The 26,591-nt window shown below is 42.9% G+C and overlaps 2 long non-coding RNA genes and 9 other non-coding genes across 11 annotated transcripts; 10 read left to right on the forward strand and 1 right to left on the reverse strand.

The window, feature by feature from the left end:
* Positions 1–226: 226 nt before the first annotated feature.
* LOC146044502 (small nucleolar RNA SNORD35) lies at positions 227–316 on the forward strand. The gene has a single exon (XR_014464939.1). It is a non-coding gene; the product is annotated as a small nucleolar RNA SNORD35 (small nucleolar RNA).
* A 1,459-nt stretch (positions 317–1,775) lies between these two features.
* LOC146044507 (small nucleolar RNA SNORD50) lies at positions 1,776–1,843 on the forward strand. Its single transcript, XR_014464943.1, has one exon. It is a non-coding gene; the product is annotated as a small nucleolar RNA SNORD50 (small nucleolar RNA).
* Positions 1,844–2,171: 328 nt separating this feature from the next.
* LOC146044504 (small nucleolar RNA SNORD35) lies at positions 2,172–2,261 on the forward strand. Its single transcript, XR_014464940.1, has one exon. It is a non-coding gene; the product is annotated as a small nucleolar RNA SNORD35 (small nucleolar RNA).
* Positions 2,262–4,363: 2,102 nt separating this feature from the next.
* Positions 4,364–4,432, forward strand: LOC146044510 (small nucleolar RNA SNORD50). Its single transcript, XR_014464947.1, has one exon. It is a non-coding gene; the product is annotated as a small nucleolar RNA SNORD50 (small nucleolar RNA).
* Positions 4,433–5,241: 809 nt separating this feature from the next.
* Positions 5,242–5,331, forward strand: LOC146044500 (small nucleolar RNA SNORD35). The gene has a single exon (XR_014464937.1). It is a non-coding gene; the product is annotated as a small nucleolar RNA SNORD35 (small nucleolar RNA).
* A 287-nt stretch (positions 5,332–5,618) lies between these two features.
* Positions 5,619–9,595, forward strand: LOC146042382 (uncharacterized). The gene is made up of 5 exons (XR_014463853.1): positions 5,619–6,759; positions 8,066–8,105; positions 8,408–8,461; positions 9,288–9,323; positions 9,498–9,595. It is a non-coding gene; the product is annotated as an uncharacterized LOC146042382 (long non-coding RNA).
* LOC146044509 (small nucleolar RNA SNORD50) lies at positions 6,891–6,958 on the forward strand. Its single transcript, XR_014464946.1, has one exon. It is a non-coding gene; the product is annotated as a small nucleolar RNA SNORD50 (small nucleolar RNA).
* On the forward strand, positions 8,253–8,340 carry LOC146044501 (small nucleolar RNA SNORD35). Its single transcript, XR_014464938.1, has one exon. It is a non-coding gene; the product is annotated as a small nucleolar RNA SNORD35 (small nucleolar RNA).
* On the forward strand, positions 9,151–9,218 carry LOC146044508 (small nucleolar RNA SNORD50). Its single transcript, XR_014464944.1, has one exon. It is a non-coding gene; the product is annotated as a small nucleolar RNA SNORD50 (small nucleolar RNA).
* LOC146044498 (small nucleolar RNA SNORD34) lies at positions 9,357–9,433 on the forward strand. Its single transcript, XR_014464935.1, has one exon. It is a non-coding gene; the product is annotated as a small nucleolar RNA SNORD34 (small nucleolar RNA).
* Positions 9,596–21,805: 12,210 nt separating the features above from the next.
* On the reverse strand, positions 21,806–22,869 carry LOC146041790 (uncharacterized). Its single transcript, XR_014463591.1, has 3 exons — positions 22,800–22,869; positions 22,626–22,722; positions 21,806–22,113 (listed from the first exon to the last, which is right to left on the reverse strand). It is a non-coding gene; the product is annotated as an uncharacterized LOC146041790 (long non-coding RNA).
* Positions 22,870–26,591: the final 3,722 nt, after the last annotated feature.

The raw sequence follows: 26,591 nt of genomic DNA on the forward strand, positions 1-26,591 counted from the left end.
CAGTGACTTTCTTATAACTACAGTAGGTCTTGTGCCCAGAGTATAGTAACTTGCCTACAGACTTAGTACAGATGTTACTGATCGGTTTTTTTTTTTAACTGAAGCTATTTCTTTGCTTTTAGGGTTGAGGAGCAGGCCCTGGCTGCAAGCTGCTGGAGGGACCCATTTCAGAAATGATGTAAGTTCTTGTGCTGTAACTAGATTTCCCTCTTATCTGGCGTTGCACTGCAAATGATGTCCTTTCTCACGATGGTCTTCCAAGCCTCCATGCAGAGGCTGTGACGATGATGCCAATTGGCTTTACTGATGCAGTGCAGTGCACTTAGTAATGATCAGATGACCTGCCAGTGTAAAAACTTGTCGTACTCCTTGCATTGATGCAGTCCTTGCGTCTGAAGCAAGCTATGAGCCTGTCTAGCGAGTAATCTGCTCATATGCTGCAATAGCCCTGATTTTCAGATTTGTCTGCAGCTCAAAAAAGGAATCGATTATGTTTTGGGTGAAGGTGGATTGGTGCGCCATTACAGGCTGCACAGCACATCAAGTTCTTGTGGCACACAATCAACCCCTTAAGGCCCATATACTGGGTGATTGAGCTGAAAGTGGCTCGGGTTGGTCGTATGAGCTGCTTTCAGCTCAAGCCAGCCAATGTGTATGGGGCAGCGATGAGTTCTGATGCGTGCTCTCGCATCATCGCTGGCCCGGCCGCTCATCTGCTGAATGCTGATCGAAGGGTGGACTGGTTTCCATAGCATCTTGCTATGGGAAAACTGCTGTGTATATTAGCTTGATAGGACTGACTTGACAGTGGTCCAGATGTATTAACCTCTTCGCTGGCACTCCTGATCTTCCAGGCTATGCGCCAGTGCCCAGTCTGGCAAACCGGGAAAATCCTCTTAGGGCCACTGCCTGTGCTCACTCTTGCCGGGCAGTGCTGCGGAGAACAGGTCTGCGCTAAGCTTCAGCTTACTACTTTTTCAAACCCAGTCTAACATGGCAGTTTAAGAGCTGGTTATCGCTCTCCACTTTATCACTCTTTAAAGCTTGATACATCTGGTTAATTGAGTAGTTAAAAAAAAAATAAGTCCTCCCTACACGGATTGGTTTACTGCTGATTCTTCCCATTCTGTATGATTCTATATTATGACATGTGTAAATGAGTGCTTCTGCATTAACTGACCTGATTTTCCATCACATTAAAGTGCCAATTTTCTCCATTCTTTACAGTCATGAAAGAATCTGTCCTACACTATTGTCCTGGCATACTCTTCATTGTACAGACATGCAGACAGGAGTCCTCTGCAGAACAGGTATTCTACAGTTCAAGTCCTTCATTAGTAACTTATAGTGCTGGAATTTGCAGACCTAAGAAAAGGCCTAATTCTTGCTGGCCATCCCTACTTATACCTATGTTGCAGAGTTAAATAGGGGCATTAGAAAGTGACCAACCAAAGTGCAGCCTTTCCTTGCTGCTAGTTTTCCATTGAGCACAAATGTGGAACAGGATGTTATCAAAGATGGCTTTAAGGGACGGATGTATTAAGCTTTAACAAGAGAGCAATCCAAGGGCGGTAAGGAGAGATAAATGTCCATCCAATCAGCTCCTTACTGACTTTTTTTCAAACACAGGCTGTAACGTGGCAGTTAGCAGTTGATTGGCTGGATGTTTATCTCTCCTTATCACCCTGGCCTTTATCTCTTAATGCTTAATACATCTGCCCCTAATTGTGCTCAAACTGAACAGTGGGAGGAATTACTGTGTTCTAGAATTGCCTGAACAATGATGAGCCTATCCCGAAACTGACTAGTGATGACACACTATTATGGATCTGACTGCTGAGTTCACGGCTTCTTAGATTTATGTGTCTGCATCTCCAGGTTTTAGTTCCAAGCCCCCAAGCCGGTGCCTCAGACTGCACTAGCCAAACCTACAGAGTCTTGTGTAAGCTATCATCTGTAGTGACTTTTATACCAGTAGGTCTTGTGCCCAGAGTAGCAACTTGCCTACAGATGTTACTGACCAGTGGCTTTTTTTTAACTGAAGCTATTTCTTTGCTTTTAGGTTTGTGGCGCAGGCCCTGGCTGCAAGCTGGAGGAGGGACCCATTTAAGAAATGATGTAAGTGTTCTTGTGCTGTTACTAGATTTCCCTAGATTTATCTAGTGTTGCACTGCAAATGATGTCCTTTCTCACGATGGTCTTCCAAGCCTCCATGCAGAGGCTGTGACGATGATGCCAATTGGCTTTACTGATGCAGTACAGTGCACTTAGTAAGGATCAGATGACCTGCCAGTGTAAGGCAACTCATCATGCTCCATGCACTGATGCAGTCCTTGTCTGTTAAGCCTGTCTAATACCACACCCCAAAACTGCCAGGTCACACCGATGTTTTTGAACCCAGATGTGACCTGGCAGTTCCCTTTTACACTGGGGTCCCCTGGCATTATGCCAGGTAGGGGATGCCAGTGAATTCTGGGCCCTGAGCTGGCGCTCTGAGATGTCGCCGGCTGTCACCCCCACAACGGCGACCGACACGCTGGGGGCAAGCCCAGCGCCCAGGTAAGCTGCTGGGCTGCCTCCATCCATAAAGTGAATGGATGCACACAGGCATTCATTCACCTCTGCTGCTGTCTGCATAGGAGGGAGGTGTGAGGTTTTGGTCAATCGCACAAGACTAAATATGTTCGGACCCCTGAAATAGTATGTGTGAGGTTAAACCTACATAGGCAGGGGTGTGCTACCTCTGGACACTAGGTTTGGGAGCATAGGATACGAAGAAAAAAAGTGTCCTTTTGTGGGTGCACCACAGAGTAAATCATACAATAAAAATTAACTTTTATTATACCTTTAAAAGGCTGCGAAAATTAGTTAAAAGACACATATAACGTACAAGGGTAGGAAAAACACACTTTTATTAAAACAAAGGTGGCAGGCAGGTGTGGCTGTACACTTGTAAGTGATTCACAATGTGTGGATGCCTCTGTTCAAGCCGTGGGTCTAGAATGTCCACGGCGAACAGTAGTAGGAGATTGCCAAGGGAGCTGGGTCAGCTGACCTCTGATGACTCCACTCTTATAGCATAAATAACTAAATTCACATGTGTGCCGTCTCTGACTGTAAATACACTGGTGCTGTCTCTATAATATATCACAGAGTCCACATAGCTGTATGTGACCAAAATCAGCTACTGGGGTGTCCTATCTGTCATAAATAGCAGAGAACTCTAACCCCGGGTGCCTGATATAGGTCGCCTATGGCAGACAAAAGTGAGGGTTCTGAGGAGGGATGTGCCCCTAAGAATCAGGGGGAGACAAAGTCACCCCTTATAGCCCACTCTCGTGCCTTGTAGGACCTAGGTGTTGAATAAGTCACCTGGCACAGGTATCAACCACCTCTTCCCCTAAGGTCTCAAATGGGGTGTCGCATCTGTAACAATGACAGAGACCTCAACCCTAGAGGACCTTATGATATGAGGGGAGGGTGGGTTGGCTGTGGGTACAGCTAGAGAGGTGAGCTGTGTCCCTGTCCATAGACCAGGGAACAGCAGAATCACCTCTGATGGCTCTCAAAATGGAGAGAGGTCAGAGAAAAAGTGAGAACTCCCAAGGTGGGGTGTATCTCACTGCGGCACAGGTGTGAGTTGTGGCCCTTATAAGGGCTTACAAGGCAACACACTGTGGTACATAAATCAAAATGCAATTTACAATGAAAATAACAGCACACAACTGCCTGCGCACCGCTAGCTGGCACGCGCTTCGCAGTGTAGCTTCTTCAGGGCCCTCATACTCATACTCTCATAAAGTGGAGAGTGATAAACCAGCCAATTGACTCTAACTCCTTCTTCAAACCCAGTCTGTAACATGGCATTTAAGAACTGGTTATCACTCTCCACTTTATCACTCTTTGAAGCTTAATACATCTGGTTCGTCGAGTAGTTAAAAATAATTCCTCCCTACATGGATCTGCTTACTGCTGATACTTCCCATTCTGTATATTTCTATGTTATGAAATGTGTAAATGCTTCTACATGAACCGACCTGATCTTCCACCACATTAAAGTGCCAATTTTCTCCATTCTTTTCAGTCATGAAAGAATCTGTCCTACACTATTGTCCTGGCATACTCTTCATTGTACAGACATGCAGACAGGAGTCCTCTGCAGAACAGGTATTCTACAGTTCAAGTCCTTCATTAGTAACTCATAGTGCTGGGATTTACACACCTGAGAATAGGCCTATTCTGTAGACTGGTATTCCTATAGCTTTTCTTCTGTTGGCAGAGGGAAAATGTTGCTCAAATACAAAGAGCCATACTATATACTGGTGTAGATACACTGGGAGGTGTTGTTGCCTTAGACTTGACTGAACTATGATGAGTCTTATCCCGAACCTGACTAGTGATGACACACTATTATGGATCTGACTGCTGAGTTCACAACATCATCCCATGTATTAGACCTTGTTACTGTAGGTTTACTTCTATCATATCTGTAGGGAAATTCAATCTAGTTCTTCTCCTACACAGCACTCGTGGCTCAGCTGGCATGGAGCACACTAGGGATGGCCATCAGTGCAGTTGCTATCGATGTTGATTCTGTACCCAGCTATCAATAGTCAGGAACTGTGATGGATAACAATCGGTAGTTTTTAACTATTGATTGTTGTTCTTTGCCAAATGTCCCGAGGAACAATCAAAATGTGGGGATGGGGCTTCTGGCTGTCAGTGGGGCGGAGCTACGCTCCTGGCAGCTTGAAGAAAAAAATATATACTTTCTACTATGCCAACCCCCCCCCCCCCCCCCCCCCCCCCATCAATGGCAATAGTATTCAACATAAGCCATAAATCGATATTTTGAATGGTCGATGGCCATCCCTAGAGCACATGTCATAGCAAGTTTGCTTCTGTATTAAAAGCATTGTATGAAGTAAGCAAGTGGCTTGTGTAGTCAGTGGAATAGATCTATAGTCTTGGTTATAGACCTGGATTCTGCCAATAGGACAAAAATCACCACTTCATTTACTTTTTTTTTAGGTCTGGACAAATCCGTGACTGCAAGCTGGAGGACCTATTGCATAAATGCCGTAAGTGTTCTGATTAATGCTTTCATTTGGTTTTGTAGGAGTGGATGTTGGCCAAAGCAAACATCAGATCAGATTCTAGTTATCTAGGACCTGCGCTATGGGCAAGAACCCCACTTCTACATACCACCACTCTAGTAAATATACCCCCCTAGTTTTGCACTGCAAATGATGTCCTTTCTCACGATGGTCTTCCAAGTCTCCATGCAGAGGCTGTGACGATGATGCCAATTGGCTTTGCTGATGCAGTACAGTGCATTTAATGGGTATTCAATTAGCATTGATCTGCTTTTAGAGTGACCCACAGTAAGAGGCTATTCAGTTGTCTGGTTCTGTGTACGATTTCAATTCACCACCTCTGAAAGGGTGATGAGCTTGGTGAATTTGGCTCAGAACCCCTGGGACATACTCTGAATGACTAAACTCTTTATATACCCCAATTTGGGTCCAACCCCCCCCCCCCCCTATTCCTATTTGGCTATTTTTTTGAAGGTACATCCAATTTTTTTTTTTTTTTTTTTTTTCTACCTAGTCACCTTTGGTTTTGACAGCAAGACCCCATTTAATGGGTGCCGGACAGCTCCCCAACAGTCGGGATTCCGACAGTCATTCCTCCGACATTGGAATTCCGACTGCTCCCTCGTGGGGGTCCATGACCTTATAGAGGGAGAATAATATAGGTGGCGAGCCCACAAGGGGCTTCATTGCACTCCCCACGCTGTGCAGTTGGGATTCTGACTGTCGGAAATATACCACACCTCATTTTATTCTGGTACCTTCTACCAGTATGTGGAACACAGGCTGAATGTCTAAAGGAGTTTTACCTGGTTTTCTGTCTGACCCCAAAGGATATGGGTGGAATGAAGCAGAGCAGTTTGACCTATAACTGCTGCCTGCGTGCTTCCATTCCAACTGGTAGGGTGGAGGGTACATACAGAGCAACCCAGCTAGTGGCTCATTGGACACAACCTTCACTGGTTTGGGGCAATGGGGTTTAGCTCTTCCCCCTGTGCACACCAACAGGGACAGGTAGCGTGCTGCTACAGGGGCAGGGCGCATTTTTCCCTTTAAAAATCAGGCAGTGCACCGCTAATACAGCCTAGTGGCAACACTTAACATTATGTACCCTAATTTGAGCACTTTCTGAGACTCAGATCTGCAGATACATAAAGTTTAGTGTCTGTCTCTGGGTATCAAACTGCCATCTTTAGGCAGCAATTGAAACTACATCTTTCTCACATGCACAGACGCAATCACAAGGTAGCAGACTAGCTGTCCAAGCATTTGCTTTGAGCAGGCTTGCTAGTTTCTAAAGAGTAGCCGTCTAACACTAGTACCCTGGTAAGTGGATGTCTATACTGTGTTCCTATCTCGGATACCTTGGGTACAGGCAGGCTTCACTTTCTCCTACGCTATGGTTTGTCAGCAATTGCTATGGCAGGTTCAGGTGGGGGCCATAGCCACAATAAGCTGCCTATTGCTGTAACTTAATGTAGCCAAAGCTCCCATCACAGTAAATGACCACCTTGTATAATCAAATTCTTCCCTTAATAAGTTGCTGGAATAATTTGAGGTTTTGTTCTAGGATCTAATGGAGGACTAAGGTGTCTTTGGTTACTCACAGAAGAGGACCGTCTTACTGAGCAGCTGACTGCTATGTGACATCCCATCATAACTCCAGGTGCGTACAGCCTGTGGCCTAGCTTTGTGTAGTCATTGATTCATCAGTCTGGTCTGAGGTTGGATCTGGTTTAGTTTGCATCTTTCCACTGCGCTGTGCATACATGAGAGCCAGTATCCGGATTAGTAAATGAACGATGATGAGTCTATCCCGAACCTGACTTGTGATGACACAACTTTATGGATCTGACTGCTGAGTTCAAGCTCTTTACTAGATCTCAATGGAAACGACCTTCTGTCATGTGGGACACTTATTGCAGGTCTAAAGGATTTTTAATGGGTTTCCTGTTCCTTTACTTTACATGAGTTGTAACAAATATGAGATGGGCAGATTGAAGTAGCAGTCTGATCTGTAATGGGTGCCTGGCTTCCTCTGTGCTTCCAAGCCAACTTTTATGTAAAAGCTGACCTGCATCTAAAGGTGCCCATACACTGTGCGGTGATCGCACCCGTTATGGGCCACATCGTGTGCAATCAGAAGGCAGCACATACTCTTTGTACTGAGATGCCTGCAGGATCGTGCATCGCATGGTGCTATCGTACCATGTTTGGGCACCTTGATAGTTCCATCCCCTAGTAATCCTGCAGAGTGCTAATGCAGGTTACACACCAGGATGATTTGGCCCAAAATGACCCAATTTAAATTGGGCATGTGTTGGGCCACTTCTGATCCAATGCATGGGTCGTTTCTCAGATCCTACCTGCCACAGGTAGAATCTATAAATGACCCTTACAGTGGGTACAGGTCACAATCGGGTGCATGATCAATTTATGACTCTCAATCCACATTGTTGTGGTGTGTAACCAGCATAACAGGTCCCCCCCCCCCCCCCCCCATCCAAATGAAAGGGGTTTACACAGATTTAACCAGGGAATTTTGAGTAGCCAGAATCGGTGTACACTTCAGGCATCTCTATTGCCTGGCAACACATAATTTGGCCTATGGCAAGGCTAACCAGAATCACTGGGCAATAGCAATGGGCAGCATCACAATTGCCTGGCCAAATAGACAGCAGAGAAGGCAATTTTGATTTAAAGGTCCCCATTCACTGCAGCGTCTCCTGGACTGCACATCGGAATTGGCAGTTAAACGTATTCGATTTGGGCCTCATCCGACTTCTTGTCTTGGTGTCTCAGTATTGGATGGAAAGGGCCAAAATTGCACTAGTGTTTGGGGGCCCTGAGCACAAACTTACTGTGCACGGCTATGGCCAAATCAGCCTAGACAATCTTGGAAAAACACATTGACTTACGTTGATAGAATGTAGTGTTACATCTCATGATTAGTTTATGCTTTACTTTTGCAGGACATGGAAAATGAATCTGGATGCTGAGAGTGGAACAGCGGTAGGTTTATCCACATTTTATTACTCGTGTTGTAGACTGGTCTAACTAGTTACCATGGAAATTGATTCTAAGTGGGTACAAGAGACAAGCTGTGCTCTTGAATTAGTAATCTAGGTGCTGGGAATATCAAGGTTCTGGACTCTGTAGCGCAAATGATGTTTATTCTCACGATGGTCTTCCAAGCCTCAATGGAGACTCTGACGATAATGCCAAATGGCTTTGCTGATGCTACATAAACATCTAGACTAGCTGTAGGTTAGTGTTTTCTGTTCTGTGACTGATCTCTAACTTTTTCTTTATAGTGTCTACCGCACAATGCATTGCTCTTAAGAGGACAGGAGCTGCTGCCTTGTCAGGTATGTTTATGTAATGTTGCATGAGGGTCTTAACATAAGTGACTAAATCAGGCTAAAACCATTTCAAGTGTGGCCATTTATGAGTGATTCTAGGGAGCTCATTTACAAATTCCCCACCAAAGCATATGTTTAACCCTTTGGTGTATCCCAGTGACACTGGTAATGTGTCGGACACATGCCAAGTAGGCTGTGGCCCTAAGGAACACCAAAACATGGCTTGTAATTTGTTCCATGTGATTAAAATGACCATGTTTATACCAGCAACTATGCTAATTCAATATTCTGGTACTGTAGACTGCTGGAAAACTTTCGCTACATTTAAATGGATGTAGGTATTTTAAGTGCAATGACAAATTTTTAGTGTCCTTTTAAATGGACAAGGTCATAAAGGGTTAAGCATTCTAAATACACCTGTTGAGTATGGTGCCTTAAATGGGAACACAAGCCAGAATAAATGAAGTTGCTACAGTGATGTAAGCAGTCAATGAAACTAGTGTTTGATAATATGTCTAGAGAATTCATCAATGCTGGTTATAGATGTCAATGCCCTCAAGGAGGGTGTAACTATAACTATATTTACCTCGTGTAGTTCACAAGCCATATATAGTCCTAGGTCTGAGCTGCTGGGTTTCTGCATGCTTTCATTGCAACTTGCTCCCTTGTGGGTAAATTGATGGCTGGTTATACCTGAACGATGATGAGTCTATCCCGAACCTGACTTGTGATGACACACTATTATGGATCTGACTGCTGAGTTCTGTTCCCCTCCTGTATTACTGACTCGGACAATGGTGAATATTGGACTGAAATGTTCTTTATCTTGCAGTATGCTGGCCCGCAGACATGGAAAAGAAGCTGACTGGTAAGTTGTGACCTATTAACCCATATGTCTACAGCCTGTCAGTGATGCTTTGTATTTTACCTACATTGTTTGACTTCTGTATGAGAACATTTACACATTCTGAGACAGGCTAGGCCACTTGCAGTACACGATGCAGTCCCTACAGACCTTACAATATCCTCTTTCTTTCTGCAGGGAAACGCAAACTGGATGGAGCAGGAGCTGCAATGTGTTCATCTGCTAGGAAGATGTGGTGTTATATTGTGGAAATTGCAATAAAAGTCTGAAATTAACTAGCGTTGGACATTGTGTATTGGGGTGAACAACATCTGTCTTGGCATGAGTATGGAAACTAACATGGTGACACTATGTTGAGGGGTGAGAGGAGAATGTTCCAGTCCCACACTGTTGCTTGCAACTGGTTCAGAGGAGCAACTCCTACCACTGAATATTGCACCACTGTATTTGGTTGGTACACATTGTACATAAAAACAGATATGAGGGCATCAAGAACCAGATGCCAAGGGGTCAGGCATAATCTCAACCAAATGTGAAAGCCTAAAACAGGGGCATGGTAATGGGTTAAGGACCAGAAGCACATTAAGGTATTGAGCAGCTACACCTTGGGTGCAAAATCAAGTGTGCAGTACTTCCCCTTGTACACTACAGTGGCTCTGCAACCTAGTGCTCACATTGGGTATGAGTAATGCTGGGGAAGCTGATCAACTACACAGTACTGCAGCCACCACTGAATATTGTCCCATGGCTGTGCCTAGAAGGCTCTAACCTAGTGGGCTGATAAGGGTGGTGCTATGACTGAGGCTAGTTCCATACTAGCCTCAGGGATGGGTTGTATAATCAGCTGCTGTCCATCTATAAGGGCTTAAATCAGACCTGTCCAGCTGTTATGAAACTAGACATCCCAGCATGCCTTGCCATAGTTTTAGCATTCCCTTATAGCAAAACTGTGTCAAGGCATGATGGGACTTGTAGTTTCACAACAGCTGGAGGGCAATAGGTCATGCCTGGCCTAGAGTTTCTAGAAAACCGCTTGTATCACACCATACAATGGTAGCACACTTGTTGAACAAATGCTGCCTTATTGAAACGGAGTTGCAGGGGTTTTTTTTATTCAATTTTTATTGAAAGGTTTTTTGTAGACAAACAATAACAAGCACCCCGTACACATAATTGGGTAGCTATAGCATTGGTAACATTACATATCTGGTAGAAACAATTATAGTCTCTTATGAATAAGAAGGGGTAATGTAACAATCGCATTTATCATGGAGCAGCATCGCACATAATGTAAAGCACTCCTATACCCTAAGGTGCCATTCAGGGATAGACAGATATAGGCCAAGCAGGATATCTTATATCACAGTGCTTATGTAGTATAGTGAACATCACCCTCACTCATAGATACCATTTAATCTATATCACAAGACCATGCACAGAATCTAAAGAACCCATAAATGGAAAATTTGCTACCAGAAATAAAATAAAGCACAATCCCAAATCAAACCTCCCCATAACCCCCCACCCTGTATGACCTACCCCAATTTAGGTATACCTGGATCCCATTAACATAACCCATACCCTCCTAACTATACTATCTAAGGGGATGCAGTTAAAATCCCGGCGTTCAGAATTCCGATGCCGGAATCCCGACCGCCGAAATGCCGACACACTCTCCCTCCGCTGGAGGGAGAATAAATTAGTGTGCCGAGCGTAGCGAGGCACCGGGCCCGCTGCGTGGCGAGCGCAGCGAGCCCGCAAGCGGAGGGCCATCCACGTTCCCCCCCCCCATTTCGGCTGTCGGGATCCTGAACGCGGGGATCCCAACCGCCGGGATTCAATACTGAATCCTATCTAAGATATACCTCCCAACTAGGGTGGCCAATCCCGGGATCGGCAGGATCCTGGGATTTGGCCCCTAAAATGCCGGGATTTCAGGATTAGACTGCGCATGCGCAGTCTAATGCCGGCCAGCGTCTGAGCATGTGCTCAGACGCTGCCTGGCTTCTCCCTTCCCCCGGCAGTGCAGCGTGACGAGTACAGAGGTCACGCTGCGCAGGCCAAGCAGCTGCACAGAGCCAGTGTGGCTCTGTGCAGCATTCGTTTGCCCCCGCCCGGCTGGCTCGCTGCTAGCCGCTACGCGCCCACCCTCCAGGCCGGCTACCCGCCCGCCGGCTCCAGACACCCGGGCGGCTGGCTGGACACCCACACACCCGGCCGCACCCCACCCCACATGTAAGTAAATATGCGGGGCGGCCGGGGTATGTTTTTTAAATTAGGGAAGCCGATCCCGGGATTGGGCATTTTTCAATCCCGAAATCCGGGATTGAAAAAATGCTCCGGGATTGGCTTCCCTACTCCCAACTACTTGAGAATAATAAGTATATTGACCGATTAATTAGTGGGGGCAAAGAATATAGGATACGTTTTAAAAACATAAAGGCAGCTGTCTTAAACTATACATACACCCCCCCCCCCCCCCCCCCATACAATGGAGATTAAACTGATGTTTTGTAGGGGCAAAGTGAACAGGATGTGCCAAACTAGGTTTAATCCAGCCTTCCCTCAATCCAAGAACACAATTGAGTAGATCCATTTCACTCAGGGTATAATAATAAAACGGAGATAGTGCTTCCTCTTGTCCAATCGGGATGCTTGTCATAGGGGAGAGGCCCACAGGGGTAGAAAATTAGAGGTGACCAGCATTATCCCGGCGTTCGAAATCCCCCCCCCCCTTGCGGATTCGCCACGCAGTGGCCCCAATGCCTCGCTGCGCTTGGCACACTAATTTATTCTCCCTCCGGGGGTGTCATGGACACTCCCGGAGGGAGAAAGTGTCGGGATTCTGAACGCCGGGATTTACACTGCATCCCGTTGCGAACCACTGGTTTAAACAAACTTGTACCTAATGCACACTCTCTGCAAGACCTACTGAGGGTCGTAGCAGTCCACTGGCTCTAATAAAGCTTGAAACAGCTTTAAAATGCTGGATCCATCCCTTCATGTAGCACCTCTCTGCTAAAGACATAAGATTAGACCACCTCACTGATGGTGGTTGGGTAATGCACAGCTGCAGCATATATAATGGGCAAATTATGGGAAGGGGAGATGTTAAATCAAATTCTTTGTGGCTGATGTATAGTTCAATGAAACCAAGAACAGTTCTGTGAAACTGCCCATACTGTAACTTGGAACACTCCTTTAGTCTTATTTGTGTAATGTGGTGCAGGGAATGTTAGCATTTTGCTATATTATGCATATATAGGGGTAGATTAACTGAAGCTGCTAAAGTCTGTGTTGCATATAGCAGTCAGACTAGCTTTTTTTTCCTAGAAAAATGATAGGCCAAGCTAGCAACACATCTCTTAGGATCAACAAGTCCCGGGAGTCTGGTTGCTATGGCTGGCAACCAGATTCTGCTTCCTGGCAACTTTTTTTTTTTGCATTGCAGGAGGAAGCAGAATCTGGTTGTGGGCAGATCAGATGGGTAAGACCCCAGGCTCCTTAGCTAGTTTCTTATATAGCACAGCATATTCCGTTGGCTCCTTGCTGCTGCACAGCTTCTATACAACAATGTTTGTGTATATCCACTGGCGAGTTTACAGATATATAACACTTACACAATGTGCTAAGGTATATTCATTTAGAGTCTCTGTGATCTAAAAAGAAACTCAAGGAAAAAAGACCATAGTGAAATATTGTCTGAAATAAGATGCTGGTTTGATGTTGTATTCAATGCACTCACATTTCAGATAGATATTGTAGGCATATCCAAAGGTCTTTTCCATCCTCTCCGATCTGTCACATGCAAATGTCCCTGTGGACTTGATTAGAGGTATATATAGTGCAGAGACGTTTTTTTTCAAAAGTACAAAATAACACTTTATTAGATACACTCACATGTGGTAGATAAAATTAAGCAGAAAAAAACCCCTCAGGGTGACAGGATCCCGGAACTGTGCCCTGGAACATGCAGGTCCTTCAAGCAACCGACCAGCGGTGGATGTTGGAAAGTGCAGTCCCCCTCTTGCGGCCTCAGGAACAGGATCCGTTCGGTGGTGTTCACTCAGCTTAAGCGCGCTTTCGGGCTAATGTGCCCTTCCTCAGAAGCTGCACAGCTTCTAGGCTAGGATCTGGGAAGAGGATGCTGCAGTGCTCCAGAAGGACATGAAGTAACTATGTAGCACTTTTCTCCCATAGGACTCAAAAGTCTCTTAATACATCAAAAACATGGTACATTGAACAAATACATTAGCATTGCATGAATTTGAAAAACAGAATTAAGGACTTACTGTGGAGAGCACAATAAGCATATGTGGGGTAATAACTTCTAGGGGTTATATATTTCACCCAAAAAAGGTACCAGACGTGGCAGCAGTCTTGGGTGCACAATGTAGGATTATCTTGGGAGGAATAGGTCAAGCCCAGGAGAGATAACAAAATGGGTGATTTCAGCATCCCAGTGCCAAGGGGTAGTGTCCCAGCATAACCATCAGGTCCATGTGTTTATAATCCTATCCACAGGCATACCAAATGAGGCAGCCATTTTGGGCACACTATGAAGGTTTAGCAGATAAGTCACACATGGATGCAATGCACATATAGGAAATCTAATGTGTGTAATTGTACGATAAACTGCATGAATAGATCCACAAATTGTACATTCTAGCACCCTGCAACTCCCAAAAACCCAAGACACACACCCCAGAGTGCCGCTCTCCACCACCGGCGACTTCAGCCTGCACCTTCAGTGCTGAGATACAGACCAAGGAGCACCAGACGCACAAAAGCAGAGAGCAACACCCCATGCAGGATAGAGGAACAGCATAGACCCCAAAACATGCAGGGTGCAAGAATGGACGCTACATGTTTATGTAAATATCTGAGGTGCACTGCACAGGTTGTTGCTGGCAGGTTGTGCAACCTGTGAAAGTACAGCATACATACAGGCTTTGCATACAGTGGGGACGGAGGTACATGATGAAGATGTACATGGTAAAGAAACCATAAACCAAAGAGTAATACATAGCTTTCATCAGTTTAGAAGCTGTGAGAGATGGTAATTTGGTGAAAAAAATTTAAATGATGCAGTGTGTGGGTTTCAGTCCAAAGCCTGTCCAAACTCCAATCATAACTCATGCTTCAGATGACCTGCTCGGGATGCAGGCTTAGATGGCAGGAAAGTAAGCTGTACTAGGATACCCTATTGCTGTGTACACACGGGGGCGATAGGGGCTGAAATCGCTGGGAATATGGTCGCTGAGAGACCATATTGCCAGTGATTGGAGTGTGCACCAGCGATAAATCGCCGGGTGCGCGCTCCCGTTTTCAGCCCCTGAATGGTCGCTGGTCGGAGGGACATGCTCCTCCGACAAGCGACATCCCTTTCCTCTTCACCCAGCAGTGTTTAAATTTTCATCTGCGACCATCTCTGGTCGCAGATGAAAACGGGACACGGGGCAATATGATTGCTGAGCAATATATTGCCAGCGATCATATTGCCCCGTGTGTACGCACCTTTAGTTTGGCTGGCTCCTACGCTTTCATCCTGGCTTTAAGATTTTTGGAAAAAATTGTCAAGCCCTGTCTTAGACTTCAGTAAATGTACTGCCTAGTGCCTTAATGGCTAACCTTGACAATCCAGATGTTGTTGAACTACACATCCCATCATGCTTTGCTACAGTTTTGCTCTTTGGCCATGCTAAAACTGATGCTGGGATGTGTAGTACAACAACAGCTGGAGTGTCAAGGTTAGCCATCAAGTGCCTAGTGCATGGGTGGCAAATAATCAGGCTTTCTGCTGCTGCAGTACTGGCATCCCAGCATGCCTTGCCATAGTTTTACTATTTTGATCGTGCTAAAAATATTGTAGGGAAAAAGTGGTTAAACAGCTGCAAGGGGGGGGGGGATATTTATTGCTCCACTACTGTTTGCAAACAGGCCAAGAACTGTGTGGACTGGAGTGTTTGTCATCAGAAGTGTATAACAACCACTTACAGTGCTTGAACTTAGATAACCCTAGTGATAGTACATTAGGGCTGATTTTAATAAATGTTGCATCTGTGTTTGAAGCTTCCATTTGGAACCAAGCTGTTCTCCAACAAGAGACTGCACTGTCTAATATAACCTGCAACTTTAAGTCTGCCTGCCCCCTACTTACTGCCTACTTGGCAGGAAACTCCACCTGGTTAATACCATTGTCTGTGTGCATTATGCTCTTCTAGACTTGTGCTTCAGTGATCTGCACCACCACACAGGGTTGTACATTACTGTGTGCTGGAGTTAAGGGTTAGACCCTTAGACTTACATAAACCAGACAATGGTTGTACAAAGTGTTTATTTCTGCATTATAGACACATTAATTCCTAGTTCTTACTGATCCCAAGTTGTATGTGCACCTCCTCTGTAAAACTGGCCAATAACTCTCTGTCCTCCAGGCTCATTACTTGGCTCTCTCCCTCCTGGAACACACAGTGAAAATCATGTATAGATACCAAGTATATAATGCTGTACAGGACATGTTATGCAGCTGCTCCCCATAATCAGCAGTAATTGCCACTACCACATATGTTACCTGCTGATCTACACTACATCAGATCTGAGACATCTGATGGCCAGCGCACACACATATATACTGTCACTTTACTGCCTCAGTCTATCGCTGATGACTCCTTTGACCTCCAGACCACATCTGGGGCATTACAAATTTTATTGGCTCGCTAGCAATGTTTTGAAGGGGCTTCTAGAATTGTCCAAGAAGGACACATGAGAAAGAATTGGCCAAATCAAAATAACTGTCCCCTCTCTACTTTGTGTTGCTATTGTGTTCCCGAGTGCTGCTTTTGGTCCCCAACTATGTGTGTCCCCCCCCCTCTTCCCCAAATAATCTAGAGCAGTTATCACGTACTTACTCCGAAGTTATTTCCTCCCACACGGCAAACTTACTGTGGTCATCAAATAACTCATTATAGGACTCTTACTCATTCCCTGCCTCTAAGGTCTGTCATTTTAGATCAGCGGGTCCCAAACTCAGTCCTCATGGCACCGCAGCAGTCCAGGTTCTAAGGATACCATGCCAGAGTATAGACGTGTACTTTAAATCTACTGCTCTGCTTGTGCGTGTATATATACACCTCTGCTTGTAAATGTATGTCCCTAATATCTGGACTGTTATGCTGCCTTGAAGACAGAGTTTGGGAACCAATGAGCCTTCCACATATACCCCTTTCACATTGCACAATTAACCCGGGTTGTTGCCAGGTCAACCCGGGTCACTGTGCGGTGTAAAAGGGCCTTTTCAAATTACTAAGGTCAAGCAACCCGGCATTCTGAGCTGGGATAAAAGAAGGGTTAATCCCATGTCGGAGCGCTTACACTATAGGTAGGAGGCAGTGTCAGCTCCAAATGCTGTCTCCTCCCCCGCCCCTAGCTCTGTTTTATATATGATGGGAAAATGTCAGGGAGAGTCACCATCGGTTTCAACTCCTCAATTGCCATCCCAATACAGACACCATTGCTGATCTCTGAGAGATCAGCCAGAACATATAAACATACATGTAAAGGGGTAATCAAAGCAGCTAAAATATTATATGAAGAGTGCATAGCCACTGAAAGCAAAACCAACCCAAAGAAGTTTTTTTAAATACATAAATAGTAAACGTTTAATTAAGGAAAACATAGGCCCACTAACTGATACTAGTGGAAAAAGTGTTACTGAGGACAAGGGAAAAGCAAAACTGTTAAATGAGTTCTTCTCATCAGTATTTACTAAGGGAGAGCAGACTGTGGAACGAACATTTACCACAAACGGGACAAATAAGCCAGATCTCATTGTGGATTTCACGCCGAAGGAAATAATACTGAGGCTAAGCAAACTCAAAACAAATAAGTCACCAGGGCCAGATGGGATTCATCCGAGGGTATTAATGGAATTAAGGGATGAACTAGCTACCCCCCTACATTATATCTTTAGCAAGTCACTATCGTCAGGTATAGTACCAAAAGATTGGAGAATAGCAGAGGTAGTGCCAATATTCAAAAAAGGAAAACAGGAAGATCCCGCTAATTACAGACCCGTTAGTTTAACATCAATTGTGGGTAAACTATTTGAAGGATTTTTAAGGGATGGTATCCAGGAATATTTATATCATCACCGTCTACTCAGTACTAACCAACATGGGTTCGTGAAAAATCGTTCATGCCAAACTAATCTACTAGGGTTCTATGAAGAGGTTAGCAAAAACCTTTATAATGAAAATGCTGTAGATGTGATTTTCCTAGATTTCGCTAAAGCATTTGATACTGTCCCACACAAGAGATTGATTAATAAAATGGAGAACCTAGAATTGGGTGAAAATATCTGCAGATGGGTAGGGAATTGACTATGTAATAGAGAACAAAGAGTGGTTGTGAATGGTGCCGTATCAGATATGATACCGGTACTAAGTGGAGTGCCCCAGGGTTCGGTTTTGGGGCCCATTTTGTTTAACATTTTTATTAACGATATTGGGATAGGGTTACTCAGCAATGTATCCCATCTTTGCGGACGATACAAAACTTAGCAAAGTCATCAAATCACCAGAAGATGTCACCATGCTTCAAAATGATCTTGCAATTCTAGATGAGAGGGCAAAAAAATGGAAGATGAGGTTCAATGTAGATAAATGTAAGGTTATGCACCTTGGGAGACACAACCAGTGTGCAAGTTACAACCTTAGCGGAGAGGAACTGGGTAATTCCATACTTGAAAAGGATCTAGGAGTCCAAATAGACAGCAATCTAGGATGTAGTGCCCATTGTAATGTAGCTACAAAAAAGGCCAACAAAATTCTGGCATGTATTAAGAGAGGAATGGAAACTAGGGACTCAAGGGTAATTATGCCACTATATAAAGCATTGGTGAGACCTCACCTAGAGTACGGAGTACAGTTCTGGGCCCCACACTATAAGAAGGACATCATAGAATTAGAAAAAGTCCAAAGGCGAGCAACAAAGCTTATTAGGGGAATGGAGAATTCAAGCTACGGGGAGAGATTAAGCAATTTGGGACTATTTACATTAGAAAAGAGATGTTTAAGGGGGGACATGCTCAACATGTACAAGTATATCAAGGGCCAATATAAGGAACTGTCACACACCCTATTTTCTACTAGAAAGGAATCTAGGACGCGAGGGCATGAGTATAGATTAGAAGAAAAAAGATTTCATTCAGCTAGTAGAAAGAATTTCTTTACGGTCAGAACAGTCAAACTCTGGAACTCTCTTCCCAGAGAGGTGGTAACGGCTGGCTCATTAAATGCGTTCAAGGCAAAGTTGGACAAACATTTACTGGAGAAAAACATCCATGGGTACAAATAAAAAATATAATTTGTCTGTAAAATACCAGAACCTACCAAATCAGCAATGGATATCTATACCAGGTTGAACTAGATGGACGCAAGTCTTTTTTCAGCCTTACCTACTATGTAACTATGTTATGATGTATGTAATATATGTGCTAAGCTGTTCTCCCCTGCACTATGTGATTGGTGCTGCAGCTGGATCCACTGAAATAGATTATTCTCCAACCACGTACATCCCTCTTGATAATTAGTATTTGATTGTCTTGGTACACCTCTGCCTTCCTTACTCCCAACTTGCCGCACTACTCCCCCAAGCTTCTGTTTAAAAACCATGTACCAGAATCAACTTCTTTCAACTCATATTATAGAACAAAAGAGGGTAAAGGGGATTGGGTACTACCTCTGCAGCAAAACCACTATATAAACAGTACTGCAATTACTGATTAAGGTTATACTCTTATAATCTTTGTTTTCAGACCTTTGTTTTCAGATCTACTCTATACACACACTGATTACACTCTACCTCATAACACTCTACCTCAGTCGACTGTTGCACACACATGTTATACTCTCTGCATACTTGCACTACTCTGCACACACAACAACCACACTGCATGGGTATCATTGTGTGCATACCACACTAGCAATTTACAAACGTATATATGTATGTATACCATCTCTTATCGTAATGTAGGACAGTTTTGGGTACTTGTTTCCTAGCACGGCGCCCATCGCATACCATACTTAGTGGTGTGGAATGCGATGCGATATTACCGTTAAATTAACAGGAGTGCTTGTACAAAGAAATATCGCATAGCATTGCATGCCAGCAAATGACATGCGATGCGATTTTTAATTGTACAAGCACCCTGATGGGTGCTTACAATGTGAAATGCACCCCCATTGTCAACCCACCCCCCACTATCAACGCCAACCCGAAGCGTGGCAAGCGGCGGCGGTACGCGTCCTCTGACCTTTTCATACCCCCACTATCCACGTTGGCGAGGAGCTGATTTTAGATAGTGTGGTAAGCGCAGTGAGCCCGAAACTGCTGTCGCTCGCCACACTTTGGGTTGGCGTTGATAGTAGGGGTGCCGTTGACAATGGGGGTGCATTTAACATTGTAAGCACCCATTTAAAAATGTTGTACCTGTACATACGTTCTGACATCAAAATGAGTTGGAGGAGCTTTAGGGAGATCCAATATACCTGGACTCAGGGAGGATAACATGCAGATATATGCACACCCGTGTTTCATTAAGTCATCCAATATATATATATATATATATATATATATATATATATATATATATATATATATTCAGCAAATGTTTCCCGTGTGCCTCCATTATTGGATTATATACACTGGTGAACCCCTGCTGCATGTAACTGCTCCAGATCTCTTTGCTAATTTTTTACGATTCTGTTCATCTGGCAAAATCCTTGATTGTTTATACTATACTAGGACCATTCCTTGTTCTTTTCCGATTATTGGAAACAGACCGGACTGATTCTGAGACATAAAGCTCCAGATATTTTGTGTATTGGACACACATAGTCACTGCCGATTGCAATGTCCGCCACTGATGAAGTTATGATATGACGAAACGCGTTAGGTTATCTATTTGTGATCAAGATCTTCTGAATTGAGCAGCAATTATTTATGTTTTTTCACCATTTGTATATTTGCGATACCCTAATAAGGGCTTGTTTTATTTCTGTACATTATATATATATTTGTACGTTTTATATTAAATATCAAATTTTCAAATCTGTATTGATTGTATACTACCGCACTTTGATACTCCCCTTCTTTTCCATTTCTATTATTTGGGTCTTGTCTAAAAGAAGACCCTTCAGAGGTGCTGCTCCTATTCCATTAGCGCAGGAAGGGTTCCCCCCCATATATATATATTTATTATCAGTTAATTTAGTGTGTAGAGCCCCTCCAATGTCTATATATATATATATATATATATATATATATATATATATATATATATATATATATATATATATATATATATATATATATATATATATATATATATATATATATATATAGTTAGCGAAGAACAAAGGCCGCCTTTGTTCTTCCCTAACTACCAATTGTATAGAAAGGCACTGCAGCACGCAAACCTGAGGGACAGAGTGCCGGTCCGCCCCACCAAGCTATATATATATATATATCTTGGTGGGGCGGACCGGCACTCTGTCCCTCAGGTTTGCGTGCTGCAGTGCCTTTCTATATAATTGGTAGTTAGGGAAGAACAAAGGCGGCCTTTGTTCTTCGCTAACTATATATATATATATATATATATATATATATATATATATATATATAGACATTGGAGGGGCTCTAGACACTAAATTAACTGATAATAAATAGTGGAGATTTGGTTCATGAATTGATCAATGCATTTAAGCCTGCAGCAAGGGACCCCACTGTTCTGCAGGTCCTACCACTATCGCTTAATTTAGTGTGTGCAGAGCCCCTCCAATGTCTGTTTAAACAATGTGGTCACAAGCCATAGGGCACCCCAAAACTAGGAAAGGTGAGTGCCGATGTTAAGTGTATATATTGTTTATTAGATTAATTTTTTTAATTAGTCTTATTGTGGTCACATTCTCTCATGCACCATGTTTTAACTAAGATTCCATAGCTTATGTTAGCCATTTACCTAGATGATTAGTGACAGGTGTGTTGGTAGCTGCTCACCTATAAAAGCACAGTCTGTTGTGAGCTTCAGACCAGATAACATGCCTGGTATCAAACATTGATGTGATAGCTATGTGTATTGTAGCCATTTTCAGCGATAGTGGTAGGACCTGCAGAACAGTGGGGTCCCTTGACGGGGGCTGCAGGCTTAAATGCATTGATCAATTCATGAACCAAATCTCCACTATTTATTATCAGTTAATTTAGTGTGTGCAGAGCCCCTCCAACGTCTGTTTAAACAATGTGGTCACAAGCCATAGGGCACCCCAAAACTAGGAAAGGTGAGTGCCGATGTTAAGTATATATATATATATATATATATATATATATATATATATATATATATATATATGTATATATATATAAGTATATATATATATATATATATATATATATATAAATATAAAAGACAAAGAGGTGCCCGATACCGCGCACTACGGTTTTGTTGCAGCAACTCTGAGGATCCCCTGTTAGGCGGGACCCAGGTAGGTTTAGAGATGAAAAAGGAAATAAGAGTTCAGAGTGCGCTACCAGAAATTACACAGTTTTTTTAAAACACAATATGATTTAATATAAAAGCCTTATAGGCAATACATAAAAGTGCAGAAATACAACAGCTTTTTTATTTCAGCAAGTTTCTGTTATTCACTTGGTGAAGCAGGCCCAACGCGTTTCGTCATGGAAATGACTTCATCAGGGGCTTATATGTAACATTTTTGATAACCAAATGGCACTGTAAATTCAATACAGATAAAAAATTGTAAATAAAAAATTTCATTTGTACATTTAGAATAAAGAGACATTTTTTGGTGATGAAGGATATAGAACGGAGAGGAGGATGAGAGAGAGAAAGCGAAAAAAGGAATGATATATATACAATATACAAAACGTGATTGATTTATACATGATTTCATTACTAATTACATGGTTTAAAGTTCGTGAAAAGTTGTGATTCAATTCTGTGATAAACTAATACATACATTTAATAATGTTAAGTTTACCAGGGGATCGTGCTGATCCTAATTCATATGGTTATATATAATACCAATGTGATTCAGTGATGAACATATACATACAATTGATGAATATTTACAGAGGGATCTTCCTGATCCTGATGTATGTGATAAAATACATATAACAACAATATTAAGAATTAATATTAAACAATTATAAATCTCGTGTTTAGATGAGTGAATACCCCACCCAGGTGAAGAAGAAAAATATAAAATAATTATATATATATACCTTTGTACAACTTCAATTATCATATACACTGGTCGATTTGTGTGATATACACTGGTCGAGTTGTGTCAATAATACAGTATCGAAAAAGAAACAACATCTGGAGGAGAGATATAGTAATAGAATGAGTGTTCTAAAATATCTTCTTGTGGAGAACTGCTGGTTTTATCTACTTACAGAAGCTTGTTTGTACCCGTGATCTAGGGAAGGAGCAACGGCCAGTTCTTTTTAAGGGCCTGATATGCGGAGGTTAATAACCACAGAATAAAGCCTCAAAGTAATTCCTTTGTGACAAAATAGTCCCATCTAAAAATGAGTCAAAATGTGGACAATTGATTTAAATGTACATACATAAGATACTTATATGGCATACCCTCCAACATTTGAAGGGGTGAATTCGGTACAACTGGGAAAAGGGGGTGTGGCCATGGGGAGGGGGCGTGGTCATACCTCGTTTTCTATACTTTCAATGGTACTGGAGTGGAACATAAAATTATACTAATGCTGCTGCTGCTATGTTACAGTGTCCCCGCATTGGCCCGCTCACATAAGCACACGCGGCAACCGGGGTCTGAGTATAGCACAGAGCAGCAACCACTATACCTGATAGCACTGACTCCACATGGGCAGCAGAATTGGAGCAAACACAGACGCTCCGCACTGCACATTTTCATTAACCCGGCGCCCGCCGATGCTCTCCCACCTCTCAGTTTGTTGCCATGTGATTGGCTCGCGGCACGCTCCGCCTCTGTCCCTTCTCCCCCCCAAGGTGGTGCACCTCGGGAGTTGTAGTTCTGTCAGCTGGCTACCCCTCACACTACCCAATAAGCAGCCGGCGGTGTAGGAAACTACATCTCCCAGAGTCCCCTTGGCCACCTCGGGGGAGGAAGTGCAGTGCTACTGTATTAAAAATGAAAAAAAAAACGGTACAATCGGTACAAGGATTTTTAGCCGGTACAGGCCGTTAAAAAACGGTACTGTACCGGCTAAAACGGTACAGTTGGAGGGTATGATATGGCAGTGATTGAAAAACCAAAGATAAGGATAACCACTTACATGTGTTAGGGCAACCGGGTGTGCACTCTCTGGAATCCAAAAGCTGAATGGATACCAGTGTGTTCTGGTGGATATATATAGGGATTTCAGGAGTGACATCACTTCCTGTATGGATTTGATTACTCTTGGACTTTAATGCTTAAATAAGCTTCTCCAGCTTATATTTGGATGACCAAATGTTATTCAATTCTTTAGGTATGATGTCCTTAAACTATGGACATAGCACTAAGCTTTAATATTGCTTTCCTAAGCTTGTAAAACCTTAATTAGGTGGTGGTACTTGAAATTTTGCCCTTACTTAGCACTGCTGAAGTGGTCCTACCTTTAATAGCTTCCCCGTTTTTGGTGAAACAAAATCACTAGGCAGAAATGGCCGCGGTGATCCTTATTAAAAATGATTCACCTCACTCCGCTTTCTGCTGGGGATTAGATGAGGGGACATTGAATTATTACTTATCCTATATATATAGATGAGGGGACATTGAATTATTACTTATCCTATATAAACACCTTGTGTACTGCGCTCTCTGCTGGGGGTTAGATATAGAACATTGAATTAGATATGGAACATTGAATTTTATGCACCATATATGAAAAATATATATATATATATATATATATTTTTTTTTTTTTTTTTTTTTTTTTTTATATTTCTATTAATTTATTTAATCCTACTTAGATGTCAGGAAATTAATTTTATATTTCTCTTATTATACATGGAGAATTAATGGATAGCTGGGTTTAATACATATATATATATATATATATATATATATATATATATATATATATATATATATTATACATGTAAAAACATTTCAATTATCCATTTTCTACTGGCTTTTAATAAGACCTAATTAACATATTTTAGCTAATATTGGGCGGTTATTATATGAAAAGGAGGAGGAAAGTATGGTGCCAGCATGGATACATCACCAAAGTTACCTCATTCCTTCCTATGTTTGCCTAAATGGTGGCAAAAAAGTGTAAACAATGGTTTGGACCTACTAAATATATTTAAATAAGAATTAGTCCGCATTATATTTGTCTCAATTAAATGGAATTTAAATATAAATATAAAATATATATATATATCCAGGGGGTCGGACGACACTCACTGATAAAACCCATTAATGCTGGGGTGCACACTCAGAATAACCTTTCATGGGAAAGGTATTTGGTATATATGTGGGTACAGAATGAGGCCAGACTGAGATTCAAATACAAGTAGTAATTTTATTTGATTGCGCTGCCATCACTCTGGTCAACGTTTCGACCCAAATCAGGGCCTTTCTCAAGACTTCTTGACAGCCATCAGTTATACATCAAGTGAAAAAGTACACCTATTAAAAAATACATATAAAACAAGAAAAATGTGTATCAGTCATAGAATGGTACTTAAGCACATCAGCATGTTAAAAAGTCCCATATACACCAATAGGTACTTATGTAATATCTGGGCTCCCGTTTTTCTTATGAGACCGCGTACCCTTGCGGGGCTCGCTGCACTCGCCAAGCTTCGGGCACGGTGGCTCGCTGCGCTCGCCACACTATATAAAATCAACTCCATGCGTAGTTGGATAGTAGGGGTATGAAAAAATGGGGTGCATTTAACATGGGAGCCCAGATAATACATAAGTACCCACCAATATATTTCATATTGCGGTGTTGCTTGTATCCACATAAGCTCACACATCATAAGAGGGGATACACTTGTCCACTTAAAACCACACCTCCCACTGACTATAACAAAGTTATACAATGTATGCCACACATCAAGCCGTCTGTAGTACATACCTTGCGGTGTATAAGCTCAGCAACATGACCTGTTGCATGTGCCAACGCCGTGTGCCTGTCTACATACCCGTCCACTATTTATCCCGTCAGGGGGCGTGAAAAACGTCCATTTGAGACGCATAGCAGCCTCCTTTGGACCGCACATTAAGTAACACGTTCCGGTCACGTGATCACAACATGTGTGTCACGTGTCCCGTCTCCTTCACTATATCTCGGTCACATGTCTGTTAGATGCGTGTAACGCACCATCCAGCGTGCGCATTACGTCACCTGGAGCGCATTCCTTAACATTTGAACCGCATGCATAACTATGGGCCTTATTCTAGTTCACTATTTCTGCAGGGGGGCAGATGTAAAATGTGCAGAGAGAATTAGATTTGGGTGAATTATTTTGTTTCTGTGCAGTGAAAATACTTACTGCTTTATTTTTATGGGGATATGCGTATAGACACTGCGCTCACCGATGTAATCTTGTAGCAGCTGCTGGTCTCCAGGGGAGGGGGGCCACCCTCCAATAGATAATTATGGAAGCAGGGGGTATGGAGACCTGCGCTAATGCAATATCGGAGTATGTGTACCCCTAAGTATGCTGATGACAGTAAGTATAAGTGCTTAGCTATACAAATAGATGTAGGTCAAGCAAATAAGATGAGAGGGTAATTGTAATACAAACAAATTTATTAAGAATAAAATATAGGGTGCAGTGAAAAGCACAGAGGCTCAGGAGGGGAAGGGTTCACTGTTAGAGCACTCTGTGGTGGTGCTGAAAAGTTCCACAGTTCCCAGGGGCGTCGCAAGCTGCACTTGGGTGACAGCAGGAGCAGCTCACCCAATGTTAGCGGCTTGCAGATGGTGACAAGTGCCGGGGAGTATGGGACACAAAGTATGGGGCGCAGAATACACTACACCCAGGTGTTACAATTACCCTCTCATCTTATTTGCTTGACCTACATATATTTGTATAGCTAAGCACTTATACTTACTGTCATCAGCATACTTAGGGGTACACATACTCCGATATTGCATTAGCGCAGGTCTCCATACCCCCTCCTGCTTTATTTTTACACTGCAATATAGATCTCACTTTGAAGTAAAACCCCACCCAAATCTAATTAT

The sequence above is a fragment of the Crinia signifera genome, chromosome 19 (genome assembly GCF_055691185.1).
Source record: "Crinia signifera chromosome 19, ASM5569118v1, whole genome shotgun sequence".
Classification (NCBI taxonomy): domain Eukaryota; kingdom Metazoa; phylum Chordata; class Amphibia; order Anura; family Myobatrachidae; genus Crinia; species Crinia signifera.